Genomic DNA, 13,309 nt, shown 5'->3' with positions numbered 1-13,309 from the left:
TGGCATTTTCCTCGAAAAGAAAGTAGCTTTTCGTCAACAGTCAAATATTCACTTGGAACAAAGTGTTTTGAAAAATTCTGAACAATAGTCTTAAAAAGTCTCTAATTGGGACTAATTTATCAATTTCTTTTCGAAGGCTTCTGTCCCTTAAGTCCTCAAAACGTAAACATCTCAGAAGAGATTTAAATCTTTTTTCACTCATAGTTAGGTAACTGGATTTTAAGCCGTTTTCTCTAGAATTACCCCAGAGCATGCTAGTGTTTTTTCTAGAACTTCTTAGGGCTCCTGTTAGGTGCAGTATGCCGAAAAGTTCTCTTATTTCAGTCTCATCAGTGAGTTTAGCATCTCTGTGTCTCTGAAAAATGCTTTTGAAATTTCGTACTGATGTGTTGGCAGAAGAGCCAACACCGTGTTGCTAGAGGAGGCCGAAATGCACGCTTTAAAGCTCACGTAGATTGGCGTGAGGTCTGGAACAAGGTCAGAGAAATAAGACTAGCAAAACAGGAGGTAACTGGTAGAATACTTAACTTTAATCCAGAAGTGGTGTACATCGGTCTGACGGTACAGGCATCACAAGTTATATATCTATTGAATACGGCGCCTTGCTAGGTCGTAGCAAATGACGTAGCTGAAGGCTATGCTAACTATCGTCTCGGCAAATGAGAGCGTGATTGTCAGTGAACCATTCCTATGAACGTCGGCTGTACAACTGGGGCGAGTGCTAGTAAGTCTCTCTAGACCTGCCGTGTGGCGGCGCTCGGTCTGCGATCACTGACATTGGCGACACGCGGGTCCGACGTATACTAATGGACCGCGGCCGATTTAAAGGCTACCACCTAGCAAGTGTGTTGTCTGGCGGTGACACCACACTTACATAAATATAAATTTAGCACTGGAGGGCAGCGAGGAGGGTAGAAATTGTAGAGGGAGACCAAGAGATGAATACACTAAGCAGATTCATAAGGATGTAGGTTGCAGTAAGTACTGGGAGATGAAGAAGCTTGCACAGGATAGAGTAGCATGGAGAGCTGCATCAAACCAGTCTCAGGACTGAAGACGACAACAACAACAACAACATAGTAAGTTAGTTCAAGTAGTTTTAGATTGCGGTAGCTTTCATAGAATAGACCAGCTCTCCCTGCGTAGAACCAGTCTTCCGACTGAAGACCACAACAGCAAGAGAAAGCTAATAATAACAAGAATTGTAAGGAGCAATAGCAGAAACATGACAAGTGGCCGCCCCCCCACCACCTCCCCCCAAGTGTCCCAAATCATAGTCGGTCATATTTAGCGCCAGGGCGGCTGCACGTGTGTCTGAAAGCTGCCGCCGGTCCATGCGGCCGACATTCCAGTTGTGCACACAGTTGCTCATAAACCACGGCCGAGAGGAGCTGCCGGCGCCCAGAACTGCCCCACATAGCTCGCATTCCTCCGAGTCCGGCATTCCGCCTGGTCAGCTCTGGCCTCAATACAGTCGGCGACGGACACCCAGGTCGCAAGCGTGACGCGTCACAGTTCGCGAGTCTACTCGCTGGCAGGCAAACATTCTGGACGGAAGACACAAGGTGGTTTCCTCCCGCGAAACGGAGAAATGGACTCCCCTGTAATTCTTAACACCATCCTGGCGCCCGTCTACAGTTAATAACCTGTATGAATGCAGAGTGTCGCGGCGATAATCTGCGCTAGCTGAGCATGCGTTAGAAAACGGTCACCACATAAAATTTGGTGATATCTCTGTCGTGGCTCGCACTAACGAAAAAATGGCTCCGAGCACTATGGGACTTAACATCTGACGTCGTCAGTCCCCTAGAACTTAGAACTACGTAAACCTAACTAACCTAAGGACATCACAAAGATCCATGCCCGAGGCAGGATTCGAACCTGCAACCGTAGCGGTCGCGCGGTTCCAGACCGTAGCGCCTAGAACCGCTCGGCCACTCTGGCCGGCTCGCTCGCACTAACGGCTTCTGGAACAGTTTAATAAAGGAAGCTATTGAAATAAAAATTACCACAAACACCCTGAATAGAGACGGTGGCTTACAGCTCAGCGCTGCGTGGGATCAGCGATCGCGCGGTTGAAGAGGGCACATCGAATGCCGACTCAAAACATGTTCATATATGACAATGTCACGGGCACCAGTGACGTCCAGCCGGCAGCTTAGCGTATATAAGGGCGCACCAACAGCCCACTGGCAGTCATAACACTTGACAATGGCCAAGGACTGGCTCTGAGCACTATGGGACTCAACTGCTGTGGTCATAAGTCCCCTCGAACTTAGAACTACTTAAACCTAACTAACCTAATGACAGCACACAACACCCAGCCATCACGAGGCAGAGAAAATCCCTGACCCCGCCGGGAATCGAACCCGGGAACCCGGGCGTGGGAAGCGAGAACGCTACCGCACGACCACGAGATGCGGGCGGCCAAGGACTACTTGGCCGAAAGCTCGTGTAGTTTTAACCAATTATCGCGGTTGGAAACCCGAGAACGTTTTATTCAGTTAATACTCTTTTTACTCCCGAAAGAATTGTCCGTTGTAGGCTGTCTAGCTGTCCTTTATTTGTTGCTCCAATTTAGACTCCCAAGTCTTTTTACTGCACTTATTCGTAAGCACTGCCCCACATGTTGCATACAATCGGAAAAACCTTTCAATATGTTCCTCCACACGTGGAATAACACATGTGCGTTGCAATCTGAGATCGGAAACGATGTACTAGAAGCAAATAACCACTTCATCTCATATGTAAGCTGCAAAACTGAAGTGCTACATCTGACAGGCTAAGATTCAAGCAACCATCACTAAAAATTGCTGCAGAACGTTTTGATGAAGTATTCGATGTATGCCATAAATAGGAGCAAATGTGGATCCAGGAAGCACAAACAGACCTAAACACTGGCTCTAAACTATCATTTTCGATTTATCCCGAGGAACTTGCAAGGCAGCAGCTGCAGAAATCACGTTGTACAAGAACTTTCTTTTCAGGTAGCAAAAAATGTCTGACCCATTCTGTGAAACACCTCAGACCCAGGCCATCCAAGACAGCGTGCGATACTGTACTTTAACATCGTATGCAGCCAATCCAACTGACGTCTGACACTGACCTCGAATGTTGTTGACTGGACTGAAAAATTAAAATTAATGTTATGAAGTACTGTATCACGTATGTAAGAATTTGCAATCTACGTTTTATCTACTTTTATTAGTACTATTGTTTTATATCTGTATAATAATGCTATGTGTTCCGCTATTTTCTAAATAAATCTGCATGCCTTAGAGTTTTTATTTCTACTTCCTGAACATTAACCGCTCTTCGAAATTTGTCGTTGATTTCCTTAATTGTTTGGTCTCTATAGATTTTGGATAACGTGGGGGATAGGCTGAAAGTTACCTGTTCATTCGGTAGTTTAATTTTTACCCATTAATTTTGCTTTCGTAGATGGCCTTTGCAATACTTTGTCTATCTCTACAACACTCAGATTCGACTGAGCGAAGTTCCGTGTTTTGTTCTTATACTGATGAGAGTTCTGTACTGGGAGGAAGACTGATTTTGTCTGGTGTCGATCTGAGCTGATGAGAAAACTGGGTGAGATTGCCGCTTCAGTTACCTGGTGTGCTTAAGCTTAGGCTATTTGTTTAAGCTATTTCCGAACTTCTTGCTAAATTTCTGCACAGTTTACCCGCGATTACACCGCGTTCAGGTTTGCTGCATGGCGAAGTGGAAACACGTAGGTTGTTCAGTTTTGATTAAATGGAAGTTAATCATAATAACGGGACTGATGAAAAAAAATGGTTCAAATGGCTCTGAGCACTATGGGACTTAACATCTATGGTCATCAGTCCCATAGAACTTAGAACTACTTAAACCTAACTAACCTAAGGACAGCACACAACATCCAGCCATCACGAGGCAGAGAAAATCCCTGACCCCGCCGGGAATCGAACCCAGGAACCCGGGCATGGGAAGCGAGAACGCTACCGTGGGACTGATGACCTCAGGAGTTAAGTCCCATAGTGCTCAGAGCCATTTGAGCCACCATAATAACGAATATTTTCTTTTCGATCCTTCGTGCAGTAGATTAAAGGTTAGCACTCCATTCTGAACTATATTAGGTTGGTGCACAACTTCGTAAAGGTTTCGTTTTGCGTGTTTGTATTCTGATTGCTATGGGTTTATTTATCGATTGTAAGTTTTTATTTGTAGTTAACTGTTGCTATTTCTGTTTATATCTTGTCATTTTGTCATCTGGAGACAGTGAATGGAGCTGTGGCCGCTATAAAATGGAATGCCGAGTGGAGAAATCGGAACATTTCCGACGTACTCTTCTCTTTGAGTTTAGTAGAGGGATGACAGTAGTGGATGCAGCCAGATATATTTGCACCGTGTATGTAGAGAATGCCATTAGACAGAGCACGGTAAGAAAATGGTTTTCCCGTTTTAAGGAGGATCGTTTTGACATTAAAGACTCTCCACATTCAGGCAGATCTTCGGCGTTTGATGAAGGCCAGCCGTGCGGGATTAGCCGAGCGGTCTGAGGCGCTGCAGTCATTGACTGCGCGGTTGGTCCCGGCGGAGGTTCGAGTCCTCCCTCGGGCATAGGTGTGTGTGTTTGTCCTTAGGATAATTAGGTTAAGTAGTGTGCAAGGTTAGGGACTGATGACCTTAGCAGTTAAGTCCCATAAGATTTCACATACTTTTTTTATGAAGGCCGTTAAAACGCATTAATCCACAATGATCCATGTCAGTGTACTCGAGAACTGGCAACTGTGATCGTTGCACCACCGTGCGACGTTTGCATGCAACTTGGAAGATTCAAAAATCTGGTGTATGGTTACTGCATGATCTAAGCCCAAATCAAAAAAGTCAGCGGCTGGCCACATGCGTATCTCTGCTTGCTCGGCATCAACTGACTCGTGAATAATACCAAACATTGCAATTCTGTGTCGTTACTAGTGACGAGAAATTGTGTCTTTATGCTAACACGAGGAAACGCAGGGAATGATTGAGCCCAAACAAAGCAGCAACTGCACGTACAAACACTTGGAAGCATCCACAAAAGATAGTGTTGTGCATCTAGTGGAACAGCGACGGTGTCACCCACTACGAATTGCTTCCCCGAGGTGCAAACATCACAGCTGAAATTTTTTGTCAACGACTGAGATGTCTTTCAGACGCAGTCCAAGACAACGACTAGGAAGACTGTGTGAAGTGATGCTACTTCACGATAACGCCCGCCCGTATTCTTCTAGACTGACGAAACACACTATACGGGAGCTGAGTTGGGAAGTCATTCTGCACCCACCTTATTCATCTGATCTTGCGCTCACTGATTTTCTCCTTTTCTTCTCTGTTTGGGACAAGTTTCAGGGAACTTCCTCTCCATATTAAAGTGAGCTTCAAACATGGCTCGACGAATTCTTCGCCTCAAAACGACGTGATTTCTACAGTCACGAAATCTAAAAGTTGCCACAGTGTTGGCAGAATGCTTTACATAGTGAAGGAGAATATATTACTGATGACTAAATTCTCTGTTACATGTATCTGAATGAACTTATTGAAAAGAACTTCGAACTTATGCACCAACCCAACTGTAGAGTTCGTACATTATTATACGTAGTGTACTGATAACTCGTAGTAAAATTCAAGCTAGTTTGTTTTAGCAGTAGTAGTAGTAGTAGTATTGCTTTGAGGAGTCATGAGAACACGTAAATCAACTATATCCTTACGGTAACAAAACATTTATTTACTAACGAAATTCTTTTTGAATTATTTCGCCTTAAATCAAGTAATTTGTTTGTTGCCTGTCCATGATACAGTGCCACGCTGCTACGCCGAGGTTTTCTTCAACTTGTTGGCACTAATTACAATCCCTTAACATTTTTATGTGTCAGAAGCCACTAGTTGAAATAATTTGTTTATTTTGCAATTTCGAAGTATTAGAAACAAGTATTCTCTCTCAACAATAAATTTCGTTTCAGATGCGGAAAGGCAGTTCGACGACTGCAGTTTCGGCGATCGCTGTTTATTAAATGTGTTGCAGACTGTCCTGGCACCTTACGACGATACTGGATGTAAATGGTAGTCATAAACTGTGTGTTAATATTGATGGTTCAATTTAATTTTTCATGCTGAGAATGAATAACTACATGCTTGACGGAAAATTCTCATGAGCATTCCTGTACGCTGTAAGCGGAAGCAAACGCTTATTTAAATCTTGATCAGGTTCTTGACGCGTCATTACTTTCTGTTCAGTGGTCAAATGGTAACTATGCAAAAACCACTTTGAGTCGCGTTTAAATTAGGAAAATTGTTGTGTGTGTGTGTGTGTGTGTGTGTGTGTGTGTGTGTGTGTGTGTGTGTGTGTGTGTGCTGCGTGACGCTATCCTGTCAATTATTAATTAGTCATACTGCGTTTTCTGTTTCATTCTCAGGCTTCACGGTTCATACTTAATGCATAGCTAAGAGTTGAGAACCAACGGACTTACCGCACTGGTAACATACGTTCTCATCAGATAATCGAAGTTAAACGCTGTTAGGCTCGGCTAGCATGTGGTTGCCGAGCGCTGTTGGCAAGCAGAGTGCACTCATCCCTTGTGAGGCCAAGTGAAATGAAATGAAATGTCGTGTGGCTAGGGCCTCACGTCGGGTAGCCGGTCGCCTGTTGCAAGTCTTTCGATTTGACGCCACTTCGGCGACTTGCGCGTCGATGGGGATGAGATGATGATCGTCACGACAACATAACACCCAGTCCCTGAGCGGAGAAAATCTCCGACCCAGCCGGGAATCGAACCTGTGACCCTGTGTATGGCATTCCTTGGCGCTGACCATTCAGCTGTTGAGGCGGACAGGGAGGCCAAGTGAGGAGGTACTGGTTTGAAAAGTAGCGGCTCCGGTCACGAAAACTGACAACGACCGGGAAAGGAGTGTGCAGACCACATGTCGCTCCATATCCGCATCTACTGGCAGAGAAGGACACGGCGGTCGGTTGGTACCGTTGGGCCTTACAAGGAGGATGGAGGGTAAAAACTCATGGATTTCCTATTCACTGCTGCTCATGGGAGTAGTTCACTTCTTTCAAACCACACATAACTTTTTATGCCCTACGATTCCTATAAGCGCAACTTGTGACCTTAAAAGTTGTAAAAAATATTTCCTTTCTTGTATTTCATCGCTAATACAATCAGATCATTGAAGACTGTAGTTCGATGAACGTCATCAAAAGATTTTTCTAAATCTACAGTTGCTATAAATGTAACTTTCTCTTTCTTCTTATTTTCCTCTTATGAGATGAATCGGAAGGTCACTTTTGCCTCACGTTTCTACGGAGAGCAGTCCTCCTTTGTTTAATTTTGCTACTTGAATGAAATACGAATGTATTATCAGCAAGCTGTAAAAGCCTATTTTTAAAAGTATGAAAAGTACGCTAACAAAGTTAGAACAGAAATATAGCTGAATTTACTGCTCCACCGATGCTCAGTCTTCATGTAGCGGCTGTTTTTACAAGAATATTCCAGCGTGTAATTTTCTTGTTGCAGGTAACAGATTTATAATTAAGCCAGGTGTTTAAGAGCAACGCCATCAGCAGCACGACCCCCTTTCGCGTGTTGGATGGCGCCAGCCGTGCTATTAATCACGGGCGGAGCGCTGCGCCGGAACCTCGCTCGCTTACCCACGCCTAGCGGCCCTGGAGGTCTGTCGGCCACTTCGTTATAGGCAACCTAACACACACTGCAGACGTGCGGCTGCAAACATTCAGGGGCGCCCACTAGTCGGTGCGGCCACTGTTCTGTTTCTGCATTACATTACTGGAACTGTTTTCCGTTCGTCGTTCCTCACTTCTCTCGATTTTGGTGTTATCGCAGTAGGGTTTCCTGCCATTGTACATGTAGCTATACTTACATTCACGGAAAATTATCAGATAAGCTCGCAGAAAGCGCTATAAAAATGGCATGTCACGAATACACAATTTCTACTATAAGATTCTAAGGGTAGTGGAGAGGACTTCGTACAGATGGTTTTGTCGAGGAACCCAAGTCCAGAAATGGAGCTTTCGTATGTAGAATAAGTTTGAAGGCAGGATCACTTACGAATCTCCGGTTTCACGGTACGGAACGTAATGACAGAGCTGCACATTGCATCCATACGTATTATAAAAAATGTATGTATGCTTGTGTGTGTTTTCTGTATCACCTCCTAAACCACTGGAACGATTTCAGCCAAACAGTTCATATATCCCTCACGGTCGGGTAGCAATTGCTGTGGGGGTAAGAACCACATTATAGCTCAGGAGATATGACGTCAGAGACAATGAGAAGCGTGAAAAACTGCCGGACCGTGGATGACGTTTAAATTTATTACTTCTTTGCTACTTACTCTATTCGTAACAAATTTCGCGCACAATATGCTTCTGTGCCACTGGTTGTACTTACACAAATATAGCATTGTACGACACGTAGTTCAAGACTTATGACAATATTAACAAAGTGGCGTTTACAAAATCGGGTTGTAGACACCCAAAACAGCTGCGCCCAGAGTACAGAAACTATTCGGGGTCATCTTACACTGAGTACATGTAAGAGGCTTCCTCTTTAATACAGAATTGGCAAAATGGATACCTGGCAATGCCGAGGTTTGTTAGCTGGTATATCGATAAAGGTTTCCGAATCGCTTCATTTTTCATCACACCAACTTCGTCCGACTACAACAACGGCTGCATTAAATTGTTACTTTCGCAACTAGGAGTGTTGACTGTGGTGATCCACAGACGCACAACATCGTTTGTGGACCAACTGTACGAAAACATGCGTCGTAGCTACACCTTGTACAACGAACTGCAGGCTCACCACGTCGTAGAGCTGTTGTAGACCACACACGTCAGACCTCAGGTGTCTTTGCTGTGTGTCAACTGTGAAGCCGGAGGTTTGAAAATGATCCGATTTTCACACTTATTTTACATCCAAAAGGTAGATTTCTGGACACATGTTCCTGATGAAAATGTTATATGCGAAGTTCCCTCTAGAAAGAAAAGACTCCTACAATAGGGAATGGGAAACCCATCTACAGACAATATACTATGTCTGTTCACACTTTAACGTATTCCTAGAACTCACAAATTCACAACACAAAAACATACATTTCACAATGCATCTTGGTGAAAAAACAATAAATTTCACGTTTCTTCACATAGACATCTGTAGAAGCGCACATTTGTTCAAATTTTAAAGAAAAAAATGCAACAGACACTGTAATATGTTCTCATTCACAACATCTAATTACATAGAAACATGCTGCCCGTCATCCAATGGTACCTCACCTTACATTCAATCCAGTGTCAAAACATGATTTCCAAACAGAACTATACACGGCTAATTTTACTGCATCTAGCATCAGCTATAGCTGTGACCTAGCCGACAAAATCCTACTCGAAAAACAAAGAAGACATATCATGCCCTATGTTTTCGCACCTTTGCAGTAGCAGCTATAACTGTAATCAGCTGGTGTGCATTCCATATTTAGGAACGTCATCCAACAAATTAGCGAAAAAGCTCAAATCACTCAACTGGAAAACTTCATTTTTTTTTTTTTTTTTTTTGCTAGAGCCATCACAGCTCATATCTTATTCAACACCAGAGACAAACTTTGCTTTAACTGTAACCAAATGTGTAATGTTCAAAGAGGCAGTGCTATAGCAGTTAAGGTGATTGATCTGCGTAATCTGCAGCTACGTTCATGTTCAGACTTCAGACTCCAGGTATTCCTGAACATGTGCTGAAGTAAGCTCATAGATAGAAAGCTGAGATAGGAGTGATAGATCTACCCAATAAGAGGATAAAAAATAATCATTTAGCTGAACACCCCGCCTGGTTACGAATAATCAACTGCAACTGAGCACATCTTCACTCTTAAGAGTCGCATAATCCACGTTGCTTTTCGATGTCCACTGAAGAAAGCGCAGGCAAACAGCCTCTTGATGCAGCTGTACAGTCTACATGCACCCTTAACGGTCACCACACATTTAGCAGTGAAAGATTTAAAAACATTAAAACTAATCGTACTATTTCTTAACGATGTTGGTATCTCGGTATAGCACAAGACTGAACAGCGTCGTAAGAGACCCTCTGTGGAATGCCATTTTCCAGGAAATCGTACAGGGTTCAACGGCTGCAGTGGTGGTTTACTAAAGGCTAAAACCCAAGCCGGTTGAATCTGGAACACGTATAATCAAATTACTTGTGTTTTAACTACATTTTCTTAATTCTTTGCAAGTATTGGCAGTGTAAAGTACTTGGTCTTAAAACATTGTAACTGTTAGTTTGAATGTTGTCCCATGAGTTGTATTGTTAAGGAACCGAAGCCCAAATAAATAAATTAATGATACTAACTACATAAATTAATAAACATGATTAGTCTTTAACAGTAGCAAGCATTCGGAGGACCAAATACGTACATAGTTTTCATTTTGCCGAGTCTGGGGATTAGAATTACCTTGTGACCAAAGCGGAGCATATTGCAGAGTATGCATTTCCGTCCGTAGTGAAATGGTTCATATTGCTCTTAGAACTATGGTACTTAACATCTGAGGTCATCAGTCCCCTAGAACTTAGAACTACTTAAACCTAACTAAACTAAAGACATCTCACACAGCCATGCCCGAGGCAGGATTCGAACCTGCGACAGTAGCAGCGTAGCAGTCATTCAGTTTATTCGCTGTGTATTTCACTTAGTGCAATTATATGACCACAGATTAGTCCCACTCAGTTCAACAACACACTTGCTGCGTAGTTCTTAGTTCTCATCGAAAGGCTATTGATTATTTTGTTACTTCACACAAATTTGTATGTAACTTCCTGCAGTACACAGACTTTTAAACTCGGCCACCTATAACGAAATCAGTTTTCCATGTTCTACAAGTGCCTGCCAAGTGCATCACTCTGCCGTATTGTAACAGTAAACAATACACGACTATCCACAAATGCATTGCACGAATTCTCTGTTACACCACAACCTCATAGCTTTCAAAGTGTTTCTTTATTAAAATCAACTTTCTATCCACGATCTGGACGGTAGCCCGTCTGTCACATTTGACCACTCGCCACCGACTGTACCTCTCCAATGACTAAAAGCGAGTGCAGCCTACTGGGGAATCCCCGACTTTTGGTGCGAAGCACTAACTTGCAATTGTTAGTGTGGGTATCGAAACAGAACCCTTAGAGAGGGCCTGAGGGCTCAGATTTTGCCATTTGGAATAAGTGCACATAAATAACTGACGCATGGAACAAGAAGACAGGAAGAACTGTTTCGAGTAATTTTAGGCAGTTTGATAACAGCCAGTACTGAAAAATGTTATCGGTTTGTTCTGACTGGACTCAGTTACGAACGAAGTAATGCAGGGAGAAGAACACCTCAGCTTTGTACTCGTACCGATGGAGCGCCGTGTCGGTGCTTTCAGTTTCCGTGCGCTGGCGCCACAAATCTGGCGCGCTGTGCTGGGTTTGGCGACACAAATGTGCAGGCCAGGCCAGCAAGTTTCCGCCGCAACAGGTGGTCCTGCCGTGCATCACTCCCGCCTTGCAGGGGAACCCCCTGTCCACCGCACGGGACTTCCCCGCTAAACGTAGCCGCCCGTTTCAAGCGGAGTCCACCAGTAAGGTGAGCCAGCAGGACCGCAACGTGAAAAGCCGGCAGTTCACAATCATTCAGACGTCTTCCGCAGTTTCTCATTTCCTGGCTTACTCTAATAATCTGCGGAAGACGTCTGAATGACCATTGCTAAGCTGAAAACTGCCATTCAGGAGGTCATCAGCATCGATGTTCCGTGGAGCTTAGCAATGGTTTTCAAATGGTTCAAATGGCTCTGAGCACTATGGGACTCAACTGCTGAGGTCATTAGTCCCCTAGAACTTAGAACTAGTTAAACCTAACTAACCTAAGGACATCACAAACATCCATGCCCGAGGCAGGATTCGAACCTGCGACCGTAGCGGTCTTGCGGTTCCAGACTGCAGCGCCTTTAACCGCACGGCCACTTCGGCCGGCAGCAATGGTTTTGAGGTTATTGCTGTACACCATGTCTTTCATATAGCCCCACAAAAGGGATTCGCATTTATTCAGATCCGAAGAATATGGCGGGAATCGAGGCCCATGCCAGAGGCCTCTGGGTACCCCAGAGCCAGAATGCGGTCCCCAATGTGTTACTTTAGGACATCAAACACTCTCCTGCTTTGATGGAGTCGAGCTCCGTCTTGCATGAACCACATCTTGTCGAAATCATGGTCACTTTGGATAATAGGAATGCAACCATCTTACAAAACCTTCACGTACCGTTCAGTAGTCACCATGCCGTCAAGGAAAATCGCACCGATTATTCCATGACTAGACGTTGCACACCACCCAGTTACCTGTTGAGGGTGAAGAGACTCCTCGATCGCGATATACGGATCCTCAGTCCCGCAAATGCACCAATTTCGCTTACTGACGAACTCATCCAAATGAAAAAGGGCTTAGCCGGCCGTGGTGGCCAAGCGGTTCTAGGCACTACAGTCTAGAACCGAGCGACCGCTACGGCCTCAGGTTCGAATCCTGCCTCGGGCATGGATTGTGATGTCCTTAGGTTAGTAGGTTTAAGTAGTTCTAGGGGACTGATGACCTCAGAAGTTAAGTCCCATAGTGCTTAGAGCCATTTGAACCTTTTTTTTTTAAAAGAAAGCGGGCATCGTCACTATACCAAACCATGTTCACGTCGTCGGTTCTGTGGAAAATAAAGCACTCCGTCTTCAGGCCACGAGTGGCCTACCGGGACCATCCGACTGCCGTGTCATCCTCAGCGAAGGATGCGGAAAGGAGGGGCGTGGGGTCAGCACACCTCTCTCGCAGTCGTTATGATGGTATTCTTGACCGAAGCCGCTACTATTCGGCCGAGTAGCTCCTCAGTTGGCATCACGAGGCTGAGTGCACCCCGAAAAATGGCAACAGCGCATGGCGGCCTGGATGGTCACCCATCCAAGTGCCGACCACGCCCGACAGTGCTTAACTCCGGTGATCTCACGGGAACCGGTGTATCCACTGCGGCAAGGTCGTTGCCTCTGTGGAAAATAGTGTTGGGGAAACACAACCGCTGTTCCTTGGCCCTGAGGCTCAATGGCTGATGGGTTTAATGTTGATTCCTACCTCTTGTGCAGCTCGTCTGATCTATTTCCTGCAGCTGGTTTGAAACACAACGCGTGTCTTCTCGATGTTTTCAGGCGTTTACACCCTTTTCGGACGACCGGCATTGCCATCACTGCTATCATCAACACTACCCGTTCTC

The 13,309-nt window shown here is 44.7% G+C and overlaps 1 pseudogene; it reads right to left on the bottom strand.

The window, feature by feature from the left end:
- Positions 1-12,966: 12,966 nt before the first annotated feature.
- On the bottom strand, positions 12,967-13,084 carry LOC126199906 (5S ribosomal RNA; annotated as a pseudogene).
- Positions 13,085-13,309: the final 225 nt, after the last annotated feature.

This window comes from Schistocerca nitens, chromosome 8, assembly GCF_023898315.1.
Source record: "Schistocerca nitens isolate TAMUIC-IGC-003100 chromosome 8, iqSchNite1.1, whole genome shotgun sequence".
In the NCBI taxonomy this organism is placed as follows: Eukaryota; Metazoa; Arthropoda; class Insecta; order Orthoptera; family Acrididae; genus Schistocerca; species Schistocerca nitens.
Note: the sequence above shows the minus strand (reverse complement) of the source record. Positions and strands in the feature narration are given on the sequence as shown.